Genomic DNA, 16,629 nt, shown 5'->3' on the forward strand with positions numbered 1-16,629 from the left:
CTGATGTCAGGCGACATCTCTGTCTGGCCAAGCACAGTGCCCCTGAGATCCACAAAAACCTGCTGGGTTCTAGCCCAGATGCAGCTGCCTTTAGGTCTGAAATGACTGTAAAGTGATTGGAATGTTCATGGATAGGATGCTTGGCATTGTTAGAAACAATAGATCAGAGATACTGGCAGTAGAGAGAATGAACTGGAGAATGAAATGAGTACATCTAACATAAAATTATACTTCTTTTTAATAGAAATTAGGAAGAGCTTCAATCAGTCTAGATAAAAATATGTTTGTGCCCTAAAGGTCCATGTTAATTAATAGTGTCTTCAGGATGCTTGCATAAACAGCAAGAGTTAAAAATTAGGCACATATGACACCTCAATTCTCCTGAGAGACACTATTTCTAACAGTGAAAATAACGCATTTTAGTATGTTTTATGTTGGCTTTGTACTAAGATTTTCCTGTCTTCAAAAATTTCTCAACCTGAATTGTCATTCGGGAGGAGGGAGTGAGAGGAGGGAGGAGTGATTAAATGAGACAAATAACAGAGGCAGAAGCTTGCAGGATCGCTTTGGTTTAGTCTTCTGTTTTTCTTTTATGCTCTCGCATCAAGTGGAGGCATTTATTTGCTCCATTACTGTGGTGTCAGAGTGCCTTGTGAGCTTCACCATGCTGCTATCATGTGCATCTCACACGAGTGGTGCTGCACAGTGTGACTGTAGGGAGAAGAAACTCTAATGTAAGGTAATGCTGTTGCATGGTACAAATACTGAAGTGACTCAGAGTGAGTGCCACATTTTGAGTTCTCAGCACAATATGGGCCATACCAAGACACACTGCTAATGAGGCTGGTAAAGGGCCACTCAGGTGCAGTGTCCCAGCTAGATATTTCAGAGCTATTCCTTCTTCCTACTGCACTCTCCTCACTCTCCTTTAACTAACTAAATTCTCTCTCTCTCCACCTTGTTTCTTTTTTATTTCCTTCTCTGCTTACTTTCCTTCTACCTTTCTCTCCCCACATTTCTTTCAAAATGGCAGAATGATGGAGTTTGTTTCTACCAATGGGGAAAATGCATCTATGCTGTGGCAGACCTGTTGCAAGCAGACCTTTTCAGAAACCCAGTCTACCGTGTGTAAGGCCGAAATAATGAGTTTGTGCAATAGTTTATCAGCTTGTCCAAAGCAAAGGTCTGATTTCTTGCAATGTGGCTTTTGCATTGATAAAGCTGCATACAGACTGTGAGATCATCCAGATGGGAAATTCTTGGTAACATTGTAAATATCAATAACTGTTTAAATAAGCAGTAACAGTTACTGTACTGTACAGAAGGAATCTCAAAGGCTGTGTAAACACAATGTCATAGGTATAGCTCTAAGAAATAAGTCACACTCTCCCACTCAGTGAAGATATTTAAGGAAAATTCTCAATTCTCAAGGATGTGGAAAAAGACTTCTCTTTCGATGAAGTCTTGTAGACATACTTCTGTACTTGTGAATTCACAAGGCAGCACCAGTCCTTGCTGTGTATTTTGTCTTGCACAGGAGCATTTGAGCTTTGGTGCTTAGCTCATGAACAAAGACTTGCAGGTTTAAATAAGATTGAGTCAGCTCTTGAGAGTAGCAGGAAAATGTTGTTATTGGATTAGCCCATAACACCTTCTTTCACAGCCTTTAATAAAAGTGCCAATCACAGAGCTTTGCAGACTGAATGGAGAAATATTGCCGATGAATGCAAATGGACACTAGAGATTTCCAGTGAGATGTTTCTGATTCAAAAGCATCTCAGATTTCTACTGGTTAAAATGAACTTTGTTCACGTGGGCACGAATGACAACACAAACCAGAACCTGGGCAGAATCAAGGAAGCCCTGTGTGTGCAAGGGAAAAGTACTGGTGCCCAAGTTATCTTTTCTTCCATTTTACCAGTTAGAGAAAAGGGTGCAGCCAGAAATGAACATAGAATTATAGAATTGTCTAGGTTGGAATGGACCTTCAAGATCATCAAGTCCAACCATTAACCTAGCACTGCCAAAGCATCACTAAACCATGACCCTCAGCACCACGTCTACCTGTCATTTAAATCAGCCTCTGGCTTTGTGGCTTGTGCTGTCATGAGGGTTTTGGCTTTTATGACAATGGGACATTCTTTGATGATTACAGCCTACTAGTGAGGAACAGGATCCTCCTGTCTAGAAAAGGCAAGGGAATGTTTGGCAGCAGGCTGGCCAACTTGGTGAGGTGGGCTTTAAACTGAAGGGGGAGGGGGGTGGGGAGGAGGCAGGGTCCAAAGTGACAATGCTTATGCCACTGCAACTAGCTGGGGAATAAACCAGGTCAACCAGATCAGCGACAAATGTTCCTGTTGCTTATGATTTAAAGGCATGCATATACACAGTAGGCTACTTTGTTTAATGAATCTGTCTTGAGACAATACATTTAACCATTTTTAAGTTGAGGCGTATTTTCTTTTCCTACTCACAGGAACCTAGAAGGGCTTTGTTCATGAAAATGGTGTTTTAGGTAAGTCTGAATAAAGCTGAAGCTTTCTTCACACCTTGTAGATTCTGTAGCTTTGTAAGCTTGAAGGCGCTTTATTTAAGTACAGCTCACTGACTGTAGGGCTGTAAAAGCAGTCCTCCTCAAGCTTTGGTTCAGAGAATTACTGCAACTTAATGATTAAGTCCATGCATTGTCAAATCCCCTTAATTATGCTAATTAAAAGGACATGACCCTACAGCATGGCTGTCTCATAAGCAATAAAGGACGTGGGATCCTTAGGCAGAGGGAGAATCTGAATGTCAAATCCTGCATCCAACTCCCTGGACTGAAAGGCAGTTTGCCCTGTGGCAGACTTGGCTGAAACCCTCTCTGCTAGGAAAGTTTTGCAGACATTTGTGGGTTGGGATAACTGGTGGGTGAGGAAGAGTGAGGCTAGGCAGCATGCTTGGAACGTGATATTTTGGTGGCTGGAAAACAGAACCAGCAGAAAAGAGGATTTGGGGTATCTTCTGAGTAAGGTCTGTAAGTCTGATTAATCTATTTTGGGCAGCATGACCACTATGTGATTTTATGGTAGTCAGTCTGTGAAGTTACTGAGTGGAAGGTGCTATGTGATCAAATAATTTATAGTTTTTACAGGCATGTACAGGGAAACATTATATATTATATACCATGACACAAAGCACAGCCTCATTCAGATCACATCTCTTATCCCAAACCTACCAAGCCAGAACAAAGCATAGGGAAGGGCACTAAATATATCCTGAGAAGGGGAAGTCCCACAGAAAACACGCAACCGATTTTGAAAGGGGAGGGGGGGGAGGGGGGGGAAATCCCCTCTTGACTGTCAAGTCATCAGCTGATGCCATGAGCCATGAAGTACAAAAATGTTTATTGCTGTCTTTCACTCAACTGCTGTTGAGGAAGACCTCCTTTACCAGCAAAAACAGCAAAGGAAGGGGAGGAAGAATGAAGGAGGAAAAAGCGTGACAAAAAGAAGTTAGAGCTTCTGGCTGCACTATCAGAAGCTGGCTGAAGGGAAGGAAATAGGACCTAGAACAAACATTGCTGCCGCTGTATTTGGAAGTCAGACAAAGCACCCTAAGCCCTTGCTCAGCAGGGTTTCCACAGGGCATGGAGGGAGTTGGTTTCATGTGTCTTGCTGTTTCCTGATGACCAACCCAGAGCCAGGCCTGAGCACAGACTGACACAGCCTTGCATGGCAGTGGGATCCCAGCCCAGCCAGAGGACTGCCACAGCATGTTATGCTCCACACAAAGCCTCTGGGTGCAGGGCTACAACTGGGGCATCAAAGCCACTGGTGGGATGGGTATGGGTCTTTCTGTCATCCCCAGCAAATACACAGCAGGACACACAAGAAGCCACCAATTTCATTGTGCTACTCGAGGCAGTGGGGAGAGCAATAAGAGAAGGCAGCTTTGTTGCTCCCCTAGAAGGTGAGTAAAGCAAGACGCCTGTAACTCACAGTTTATGCTCATGTGAGAACACCATTTGCCTGTTGCTCATTGATGCGTTTTGAGCTCTGTCTCCTCCTCAGACTTGTGGTTCATGCAAGACAGTTTTCTTTCTCATGTTCCTGCAGTGAAAAAAAAAGCCAAGCTTTTGGTGAAATGCGTGTAACTTGAGATCTGGCCCTTTGTTAGCACTGTATAAATGCTTACCTATATTAACTGTGTTAATTAATATCAATTTAAAACATGTCATCTAATCCTCAGGAACTGATGACATTTGATTAGGCATTGAGCCTTCAGTGTCAGATCCTCTATTTTCTATGACTACTTTGTCTTAACAGCATGCGCATTCAGGCCCAGTGACAAAACATGCAAAGTTAAAGCAGCTACTGTGAGTGTGATCAACTTCACCCAGTGTCCATGTGCATCCTTGCTGCCCCTCCCCCTGCCCTCAAATTGTGAGAAGCAACTGGAAAAGCTGTAACAAAACTCCCAGATGCACTATCACTCAGAACAAAAGGTCAATGTAATTCTCAAGTGAGAAACTAGATTAAAATATAAACAAATGAGTGAGAAATGGTGCCAAGCTTAAAGGGATTAAGGGATTCAAAGAAAGATGAAACTTCAAAAAGTGTTTGAGCCTGTTTCTTAATCCTTGAAACTCAAAGGCATAGAAATGCAACCCCTTAATTGCTACACACTTGTGCATGCCTTTGCCACTGCCTGCAAAGGCAGCTCATATGTGTTTTAGTGATCAAAAATTTGTACGTGTCTCAATCACAGTTCCAGTTAAACAAACTCTTCCTTCTGTGCCCATGTATGAGAAATGCAAATTCTCACTTACAAGCACAAAATCTCTCTTATGCTTTTCTCTTGATACTAACCTAACCTCATGAGGACATGTTTGTGACCTGAGGCACAAGAATCAGAGAGTGGAAATACTCATGACAGCCTTAGTTGGAAAACTTGATTATTAGAATAATTAAATCCTGCAAGACCCCATGCTGTCCTCACGACTTGCAAATGAATGGAACTAGTCAAATAACTAGTTGGATTTCTACAAAATTTTTGTCACCTTCAGTGGTGTAATATAGAACGGCAAAACATTCTCTAATCCTGCTTGAAATTCAGCTGGAAGGTACAGACAGGAAAAAAGCAATGGTTCTTCTGCTCAAATTATGCTTTCTAGATGGTGGGTCAAATAGGTAGTCCTCTTTCTGTTGGAAGACTTCTTCTTTCTAAACTAGTATACCATTAATATTGCACACTAGTTTCTTGGTAGAAAGTGTTACTTCAAAAGTCCTTTCAAGCCATGATCTGGAAGCTCAGTGGGCTATGTAGGTCCTTTAGGACACAGTGAAGAGTAGCTCAAAATGCAGCCCAAGGACCACAGAAAGCAGCTAACAAGGACAATGATGCTTGACTTCTTGTATTGCTACGCATTTCTTTGGAGAAATGCACACATTTGACCTTCTGCTTCAGTTTAATCCTGAAAATAGGGGTAGCAGCAATTTCTGCTCTGCAGAAGCATAGTGGGTGTCCATCATTATTTGGAAAGGTCACTTAATCCTGTTTTAGTGTTTCATTATGTTGAATTTTTCCTTCAAATGACCTTGTAAGCTATTGGCACAGCAGTCAGATGAAACTAATCCTTAACTAGACAGCTTCCAGAAAGAAATTAAAATTTTTGTGTCTGCTGTTTCTCAGGAACTTTGGGCAGGACAGAAAGCTTAATGCTGCCAGTACTGTTGGCTCAAACAATGCTTTTGACATTTCAGGAATTAAGCATGAAGGATTAGCAGATAAATGGCACATTCTTGTGCATGAAGAATAATCCTTAACCCTTCACACATCCCAGAAGAATATGTACATCATCTGGATGTACAGGGAAGAGGTACTGGGGACAGTACATTTGGCTTCCCTTTTGTCTTTACAAAGGATTCACATCTGAACTAAGAATCCCAGGGAATTTGGTGGAAAAACTGTAAATGTTAGAGCAGATGAGTGGTGAGGAAGGACTGCAGCAGTGGGCACGCTGCAAAGTTTTGTATGCATGACAGGAAATGGATCAGAGGAAGTGTTAGCATGTGCTGGGTTTACGTGCTCCAATTTACAATGAGGAGGTGGAAAGTGGCTTTCAGGCCACTACTGTAAACAGGGAAACATGCTAAAAAGATTGTCACTGTGGTGCTGCTCAGGATTTTGCAAAAGCAGCAATGGAGCTTGTCCTTGCCTTAGCTCAGGAGTTCCTCATTAATAAGGCACATCAACATTGTAAGTGGAGCCTGGGAACTATGTTTCTGGTCAAAGAGGACAAGCAAAAAAGCAGCATCTGTGGAGGATAGGTATAGAAGCATATGAGTGTAGAAATGAGACAGAGGAAAAACTGATAGCACATATAGCAAAACTTATCTAGAAATCCTGGGAATCACTGACTCAGTCCATTCTTCTGTTCTGAGGCAGAACCAGCATCTAGACAACACCTGAGAATTTTTTGTCCAACCCCTTCTTAAAAACCATCAGTGGAGAAGGTCCCTTGGCTTCCCTAAATAGTCCATTACCATACTGTTTTAGACAACATGGATCCAAGCTGGAAAGTGAACAGAATTCCAGCAACACCTTCACCCCTGTAAAAACTGTTGTTCAAATTTCAACTACTACAGACAATACAAGTTTGTGCTTCACATGCAAAATGACAGCAATGCTGCACCCTCTGTTGTCATGCTCTGGTACTGGGACAGAGCTGTTCCACTTGCTGTGTCAATGCCTGGCAACAGCAATCACATTTTTGCCCATCCCATGTCCAGTTAATCAACGTATTTGACCTGGCCTTGTGTAAGAACTCTGAAAGGATCAGAATGCAAAACTATATGCAGCTCTGCAAAAATCTGATGGAAGATAGATTGAAACCTAAGCTAGGATAAATTATCCTTGCTAAAAGGAAAGTTAAAAATCATCATCTTACTCTCTAGGATTAAGGCTACATAAGAGCACTGAATTGGAGCTTTAACATACTTTAGCATACACATATCAACTTCACACACAACTAATTCACATTCACTTTCCTGAATAGATAAATGACAGTCAAAGGTCAGCCAGGAAGCCAGGGAGCTGGACTGGGAGTTAATAAGTATAATGTTAGTTTCTGCAGCTATCTTTTCCTTTTTATATGGACCTCAGTTACGATTATGACGTGTTATACACCTCCTATTACCACTCATTAATTTCCATCTGTAAGCCATTATAGTGGCTTACAGATCTCTCCCAAATCAAGTTTTAGTGAAAAAGTTTAGAAGGTTGTTGTGGTTTGGCCTCAGCCAGTCTCAAAGAACCATGCAGCCGCTCGCTCAACTCCCACAGCCGTGGGAAAAATCGGCAGAAAAAGGCAAAACTCGTGGGTTGAAATAGTGTAATTTAACAGAACAGCCAAAGGGAAGAAGAAAGAAAAAAAATAACACCAATAAAGGAGTATAAGAACACAATTACAGTTCCGCCGTGCAGCGCACTGACCGGACCCGCACCAACTCTGCCCGACGCCGAGTGGCGACTGCCCCACCCCCTCCTTCCCCGCTAGCTCCTCTTATAGCTGGTATAGTGGTATGGAATACCTGTCTCCCCTGCCGGCTCCTTGGGGAAATTAACCCCATCCTTGCTGGAACCAGGCCAAAGGTGCATCCTTCGTGCACATTCAATACCTCTTACAACCTTGAAATACTGTCAGGTCTTAACATGCTTGGACTGTACCAAGGCCAAGTCAGACAGTAATCACTTGTCATGCTTTGAGAACATTTCCTTGTAATATGTCTCTATATTTCTGTGAGGGAAGAGCTGCAAGTGAGGTGCCCTGCAAGGTCACAAGCAGGGAGCAATGGGGAACTGCTGTCCTGCATGTGTGCTGAAAACCTAGAAAAAGAGGAAAGTGTCTTTGTTCACTTTCACTGTTGGAGTTTGCGATAGTGTTTTCAAAGCTTCTCCTTTGGAATATCTCAGAATCTACATTAGAACAGAATTAGCTGTCCTATAGATTAGACACAGCTTGTGAGAGTGGGATACAGTTGTTATCAGACAGTGCTTTTGCAATGACCACCAATGTAAGCTTTACAGTCTCAAGGAGCACTTATCCTTCTTGCTTCGTTATTTAGCCAGTAGTTGTCATGGTTTAGCCTCAGCCAGCAACTAGGACCCCGCAGCCACTCGCTCACTCCCCCTCGCAGTAAGGCAGGGAGAAAAGGATGGGAAATAAAAAACCTCATGGGTTGAGATAGCAAGAGTTTAATAGAACAGTAACAGAAGAGAGGAAAAAAATAATAAAAATAAGAAATAATAATAATAGTAAAAAGATATACAAAATAAAGTGATACAATACAAGTTGATCTCACTACCTGATGATCAATTGACTAGCCCATCCTGAGCAGTGATCATGCATCCCTGCCCCCACCACCAACCCCCATTTATATACTGACTGTGACAACTATGGTATGTAAAATCCCCCTGGTCAGCTTGTTTATCTATGCTCCCTCTGGGCATAATAAATCTATAATTTTTAGAGGAGGATATGTTGAAAATCCTCAACAGAAAGCCGATTTGGATAGTACAATTTGCTCACAAGTCCTGTTTAGAATAATGTATAGAACAAGGATAAAATATGGAGAAGTATCAGTGGAAAAGGCTCCTTTCAGCTCATTCAGGATGTTGTTTAATGTTCTAGATTTCCAGAAGTTTGAATATGCTTCCATCAAAATTCTGCCCACAATTTATATGCATGCCAGTGCTTGTAAGTACTTCACAAAATGGAATTCTGGTCCAAAACCTGTTATGCATCTTAATCAATCAGCTCAAATGGCATTAAGTGACTGTCTGCATTAGCCGTACATGAGACATATAGACTCATTTTGCAACCAACCCTCTTAATAGTTTATTAGAGAAAAAAAAATAACAAACCAACAAACAAACAGAGAATAATATTGTGTTTGAGGAAGGAAATACGTGTCTTGTGGCAATGAGAAACCTCAAACTCACTTCAGGCAGAGAATTTCCAGTAAACCACATCATTAAAAAACAGCCTGTATTCATCTAGACCATAACATTGTTACATACAAATCTCACAGCCTTTGTCATTTTAAACCAAAATGTGGTTATCTTTAACTTATTAAGCCTTTTTGTTGGACTGCAGGGTGGAAAAAGTTGGTATCTTGTTTAAAGTCTACTTGCATAAAAAAGAAATACAGGGAAAAAAGAGAAAGACTCTGGAAGGACGCATGCATGTCTGGATTCCACAATGATATGTAAAGGAGCGAGATTACTACATTAAATGTACTCAGGCAGGCGTGTATCCCAGGTGAAACAAGGAGCAGACTGGACTGATAAAGTAGATTCAGCCAGTGAGTCAAATTCGTACTTCTCTTAGCATTGGCTCTAGATCTGGGTTCACTACTTCTCCTGGAAATTTCTCCTTGGAATATGCAGTTACTGCTTAGCAGATGTAGTGGAGGCTGCATGGGCAGGTGTAGGGGCCATGTATATTGCCTTCCCAAGCAGGTAGGGACTGTCAGTGAGAATGTAGCACATGGGCTGAAAAAAAAAAGCAGAGGCCTTGATTTGTTAGTGAAGAAATACAGAAGTGCAAAAAAACACATCCCTACAATGAATTGGAGGGTAGATTTTAAAAGAATGCAGATGTCTGTTGTTAGAACTGTGAAAACACAAAGAGACTTGTTTCCTTTTGCAATTGCTACTATTGTGTAAGTGGTTCCCAGCATGGTAAACAGTGAAGGTGAGACAGTGAGATAGATAGCGCGTCATAAACTCTGTAATTGTCTATTTATTTTCCACGTGACATTCGATTATTCCTGAGAGAGCATTGTTCTGGTTTTGGCTGGGATGGAGTTAATTTTCTTCACAGTAGCTAATATGGGGTTATGTTTTGGATTTGTGCTGGAAACAGTGTTGATAACACAGGAATGTTTTAGTTACGCTGACAGTGCTTACACAGACTCAAGGCCTTTTCTGTTTCTTGCACCACTCCACCAATGAGTAGGCTGGGGGCGCACAAGAAGTTGGGTGGGGACACAGATCGGACAGCTGACCCCAACTGACCAAAGAGATATTCCATACCGTATGGTGTCGTGCTCAGCAATAAGAGCTGGGGGAAGAAGAAAGAAGGGGGGGGGAGTGTTCAGACTGATGGCGTTTCTCTCCCCAAGTAACCATTACACGTGATGGAGCTCTGCTTTTCTGGGGATGGCTGAACACCTGCCTGCCAATGGGAAGTAGTAAATTAATTTCTTATTTTGCTTTGCTTGCGTGCACAGCTTTTGCTTTACCTATTAAACAATATTCATCTCAACCCACAAGTTTTCTCACTTTTAACCTTCTGATATTCTCCCTTGTCCCACTGGGGGGAGTGAGTGAGTGGCTGTGTGGTGCTTAGCTGCCAGCTGGGGTTAAACCATCACAAACATTAATCCTCTCCCTGCAACTGCTGTGCAAGGGCTATAAGATATGTCGCTATTATCTGTTCTCCCCCTAATAACTTTTTATCTTGTTTCTTTAGCAAGCTGAGTAAAAATCAAATAACCTGGAAGAAACCACTTTACACAAACCTTACAGTCATGTCCCACTGAATTACACAATGCTATACTTGACTACTTAGTTGCCCCATTAATGCAAGACAGCTAAATGCTGTTAAAACCAAATGGAGGAAAAGAAACTGTGACCCCATTTGAGGAAACAAATTAAAGACTCAGCACAGTCTGCTGCTACTGTAATTCTCAAAGACGATGATTTTTTAGTTTCCTTTCAGGTGTCCCTTGGATCTTCCCTACTGTAGAAACATTAAAGGATGTTTGCTGACTCAATATTAAACTCTGAAACTGCTGCTAGATGTTCTCTGTTTTCCAAATTACAAAATCATTGCTATTGACCTGAATTGTAACTCATCAGCTTAATTCTGCTGAATGTTGCAGTTCTGTTCTGAGTTCTGATGTATTACTTGTGTACCAAATAAGCTCAGATGCTTGCCATGTTTCTGTTGCTATGTTGTTGTTGCAGAAATACTCTACAATCACTAGACTGAGATCCATTCATTGCAAAACAATCAGATGAGCTAATGGCTCACATTTGGCTTCTTGTCTTTGCAGTCTTCTTTCCTAAGAAAGCTCGTGCATGCGTAAGTTCATGTGCATCTTTCATGTCTGCCTCCTTGTATCTTTTGAAGCTATTGGCCAGTTTTAACTGTATTTGACACATGAGTAGCAGTCCCAAGGATCAACGGAAATGATCAGGTGAGGAAAAAGGGGACGTCCTTCAAGTCCCTCTGTAAAAGACAACATCTGGGAAGTGCTGCAACACCTACTAGACAGGAGAGAATCCAGACAAGACACATCTGTAGTCAACAGTCCTGCTGTGGGAATCTCTCAGGCACAACCCACACAGGTTTTGAGAACTGTCCCAGAAGACACAAATCCATAGCAACAAGGATTTTCTTTGCCTCACTGCTTATAATGTTGCTCCTCCCGACTTCCCCCTTTTCAAGAAATTCAGTGTTTTAACAAATGAAGATGGGGTACTCCTCTGACTGTAGAGAGGAGGAATGCTTAAAAAATGATTCTATGTATGAAGACAGAGTCTCGAGGATGCATTTTTCACAGGAAACACTAAATGTGTATGGGCTGGTATAGATATGCAACAAGTTGAATCTAGATAATTTGGAATTTTAGAATTAAAGTAAACCTCTGATACTTTTTTTAAGGTATGTCGTACCTTGATCTGGCTCTGCTTGGGAATTTAAATCAAAACAGTCCTTAAATTCCAAGTTTTCCCCAGACTTACAGACCAATTTTTATTTTATGTGATGCTTTGCACAGATTATATACGTCGAGACAGATCTGATCTTCTGTGAAGAGTAAGTCGGGGGTTCCCAGAGTTGTGCAAAGTGAATTAGAGGCAAAAGTATCTCCTTCATTCTTTGCAAGGCGATGATTAAAAAAATCAAGAGAATCACTGCTTTTCATTTCGACTTGTTCTCCACCAGATGGTGTTCTTTCCCTTTTCCTGAGGTGGGTGTTCAAGCTGCATGAATTAATATTAAGCCTTCTGAATTTCTTTATCTGTCTCTACCCACACTGTGCACCTGGATGCATTGCACTAGGTGACTAGCTTTGGCCAGCCCTGCTTTTGCAGGTCTGTCCTGCAGTTGTGCATGACTGCTTTACAGGATGTTTGGAGTCTGTTTGGTTCTTCAAAACCTTATGCTTCATTGTGAAACTGTGGTATTGCAACTGAGTTTAATCATATTGCGTCAATGCATCCTAATGCTTTGTTACCACCATACATTTATAGCCATACCACCATACCTTTATAGCACTTAGACAAGCAAACCAAGAAACAAGGTATCCTCTGTGCAATTCCACACACCAGCGTGACTGTTAGATATTACGATGTATTAATCAAGCATGGGATTATGACCTGTGATGGAATGCGTTAGCTCTTTGGAAATCATATATTGGTTTCTCCAGACTAGGTCTATATCACTGTAAACAAGTGGATGACATGCCAAATTAAAAACAAAGGCTGAGTCAAGCAGGAAACAAATCTGATTTTACAGCTCCTACATCCTGTGATTTCCAGAGCACTTGCTGCACTTGCCTTGATACCAGGCTGTCTGCTCCCTGCTGAGGGCAAGCTCTGATCTTGCATCAACCAGAGCCAGGGCACTTTGGCTCACCCAGGAAAGCTCACCAAAGAGCTTTGTAACTTCCACTTTTATCTAGTAGCAGGAAGACATCCAGCAAAGGATCTTGTAAAGGTTTCATTATCTTTACTAAAATCTCTGAAAAGTATAGATAGTTAACAGTGTCCCATGATATGTTCCCTGTCATTTTAGATCTATGGAGTGACACTGCTCAGAAAAGTAAAAGCACTGATCTACAAATAACGTCACTGGGACCCGAGAAGCCTTCAGCCACTGGCTGCTTAGTGGGGGCTACAGAGCCAACTGCAGCCCTATCCTTCAGCTGTCAGCATCCTCAACCTGCTCACAGCTCTCAATAGCCCTCACCTCTACCTTTTCCATGAAACTCATTTTGAGGAAACTCCTGAAATAACTAAGCATATGTTTTGCTATAAGGTTTTTCCTTTAGTTCTTGCTCCCGTTCCATATATTCAGCTTGCTGTCAGTTCCCCCCTGCCTCCCATGTGCCCAGTGATAGTGGTGATTGAGGAGATACACCTGCCAGATGGCTCAATTATTAACTCAGTGTCAGGAAGGGATGGGTGAGGGTTCCAACATTTGATATAAATAGATACTGGGCAGTAATAGTCGCTTTTCTGTAGGACTTTTCTGCTTTGCTCTGATGATGTTACTGGTCTAGGAAGAAGGCAGGTAAGAGATTGTAGTTACAAAGCTAGGCCTTTTCGTAGGAAGTTCTTAAAGTATTTTGAGTCTAAGAATTAACACTCCCCCTTTCACCTCTTCATGAAATAAGACAGACACTTGCACAAGGTGCACAGTGAGTCAGTGCTGAGTAGGTATGCCTGGGCTACAGCTTGCAACTTTGTAATGTGTTATAGGGGCTCTGTAACGACAACAGGTTTAAAAAGAGAAAAAAAATAACTACAAAAAAACTTGGTGAGACCAAATGACTGTTAACAAACATGAGACTTGAAACAGTTGAGTCCTATCCCCTCCTGCAGTAGGCTGCTAATTCACAGAATGCCTTTCACCCATAGATCAAGTGCCATCTTAAAAAGAGTTAGGACTTTTGCTGGAAAGCTGAACTAAAACTTTATTCTACTTTAGTGGAAAAAAGATTTTAACTGTGAATAATTGTAATTTCTTTTTTTTTTTTATTATGACCTGTTTGTCTTATTTATGTGCCATTGTGGATGTTTAATTTAGTTAAACAGCAAAAAGCATTATATATTCCTCACTGATAAGCAGTTGAGCTTCTTCACCGACTGTCCATATGCATGAATGGTGACCAGTTGCATACCTTGAGGGCTGTCCTGAGCTTAATTTTCCTTGATGTTTTAGTGATGCATCAGATTATGTTATCTGTTGTGAGATCTGTGTGTCCTGCTTATTCAAATGCCTAGATGTCATAAACTTGATGGGTACTCTTAAGCAAAAAGAGGCAAAAATATACTCCCATGGTTGTGATTATAGCGGTAGAGCCATTGCGTGTGTTTGTGCCACATACTTAAAGGATTAATGACAGCAAATCCTGTGGCTCAAGATCTGCTTGCTAGTATGGATTGGAAAGTCTGTTTCACTTTAGTCTTTCCCTGCCTAGAAGTTTGTCCTTGTTTTAGAACCAAACCATGGGAGTGGGCTTCTCATCTTCATTCTCCAGCTACCTTAATAGTAGGATGTATTTACAGAAGAAGAAAAATTTTGGAAGAAGTTAAGCTCTCATCTGATCCACTACCCAAAAGAAAAGACTTCAGAGCATTTGTGCCTAAATGGATTCCTTCTTTCCCATTCAGAGACACTACTCACCTGTCTCTGGGAATGATTTTTGTCAGATGTCCCAACACTACACAGAAGCATGAAAATTGGTTTGGAAAGAGTCACAATTCTGACAAGAATGGGACAACAGGGCATCAGGAAATACTTGGTCATAATGCAGAAATGCAAATTATACAGTATATGTGCAGAAGAGTTAGTCCAACAAAAAGTGTTCTTATCTCAACACAGACACACAGTTTGAAACTGTGCTGCCCTTCTTTGGCCATTTTAATTACAAACGGATGGAGATAAGCTAGCACTCACAATGATAGCAAGCTGATATAATACTTTTAATTGAGACCAAAGGAATGAATAGCTTTCTTGTTACCAATCTCAGACATGGGAAGACAAAAGAAAAGGCAATGTTAAGATTTGGTAAGGGTCTAGAGATCCTGCTTAGTCCCTACACTAGCCAACTGGGGGCAGCGGAATGGTAAATCCATTGCTGGGCTTCGTGCAGTCTATTTGGACTCTTGATGTTTAGCAGTAGCACTAGTGATAGTTAATGGGCCAAAAATTAACAAGAGAAACTGCTGTTGCTGAGTAATAAACTCACATTATATAATGAAGAAGATAGTATTACACTGACAAAGAGACTAAGTTTGATTTAACATCGTAGTTCTATCTCAACTCTGAAATTCACAGGCTACAAATGTTAGTGCTCTGGTGAGGTGAAGCAGGAAGGAAGGAGCAGACTCTGCCTCCCAAAGGTTACCACAGAACTGCCATCATTCAGAGCTGAAGTAACAAAACAAGAATGTGCCTTCCAGAAATACTCTAGCTATGTGGCTGACATGGGCACTGATCCTGGTATTGAGCTGTAGTATCGATTGCCAGGTTAGCACTATCTGGTGTACTTGAAGTTGATGGCACATGTCTTCCAACTTTGCCCCCTGCATTTAGATTTGGGTGCTGGGTGCTAGAGGGCTTTCCCCCCTCCCAACACTATGGTAAACACTCTGTTTAACTACCAAAAAGAACTCAATGTCTAGGCTAAGTTCTCATGCACCACTTAAGTCCTCAGGGAAGATTTTCAAGGGCAGAGTGAGAAGTATGAGGCACTCTGCAGCACTGGCTCCTTGGCACCCACTGAGACATCATAGTCAGCCTGTGGCTGATGCTCCCTTTTCTGAGGCTGTGTTTCCTGGGGAAATGCATCTAGTTGAAGGTCTCTCAGCCATATCCCTTTTTCTCTCTAGGGCATAAGAAAAGCCAACAAAACTGTACTGTATAGGTCCTGCATATTACTGAAATGATAATGAGTGTCTCTCACTGTCTTTCCCAAGGGAACCTGAAAGAGTGATTCAAAGAGCTTTGTTTTAATAACAATCCTGGACTGTACTTGATGGTCCTTGCATTTGGCTTGACATTTTGTTTACTATAGTGTTTGTGAAATAGGGATAAGCCATAAACATCCATCTAGCTGCACCTCTGCAGTGACATGCTCTGACATGCACAAGTATTTTCAGTGGAAGTGTTCCTGCAGCCATCTTAGACCTTTGTGGGTTTTCAAGTCATCCAGTTATGGAGAAAAACAACCATAACTTGTTACTGAGGTCACAGGATGAATAAGATGTTATGAATGGTCATGTTGGAAACAAAAGCTTTGGCAAATACTCAGTGAGAACTGTGGGGGTTGACAAAAGTTTGCCGAGCAGTTCAAAATAATGAAGCACATGGAAAAAAGTTAGCTTGTGGATAATTTCCAGGCAAAAAGAGTTTCTGAATAAGCTGTTCGATGTGGGGATTTCACTCATCCTTAGTTTCATAAGAGCTCTGAATCAACCGGTCATCATCTTGAAGGTAAATCATTAAGTAAAAAATTTAGGGAGGGGGGAAATCAATGTGCCAGGTTTACCCTATGTCCCAGAGCATTGAATAATTGCTTTGTGTTGCTGTAGCAACTGATGGCTTAATCCCCTAAGCTTAAATTTCTCACTAATGGTGTTAGATCTTCTGAATGGGTCATAAAAAAATGTGAAGATACCTTCTTTGCCTCAGAAATTTTGCCAACAGATAAAATATCTTACTTTCAAATACCCTTTAAAAGAGGGCATACACTAACATGCCCACATAATAACTTGTCCATTTCTGAAAAAACTTTTCTCTATATCACATCTTATTGTTGATTCACAACTTTCTTCGTGAACTGCTGG

Source organism: Vanellus vanellus (genome assembly GCF_965231255.1).
Source record: "Vanellus vanellus genome assembly, chromosome: 6".
Taxonomy (NCBI): Eukaryota; Metazoa; Chordata; class Aves; order Charadriiformes; family Charadriidae; genus Vanellus; species Vanellus vanellus.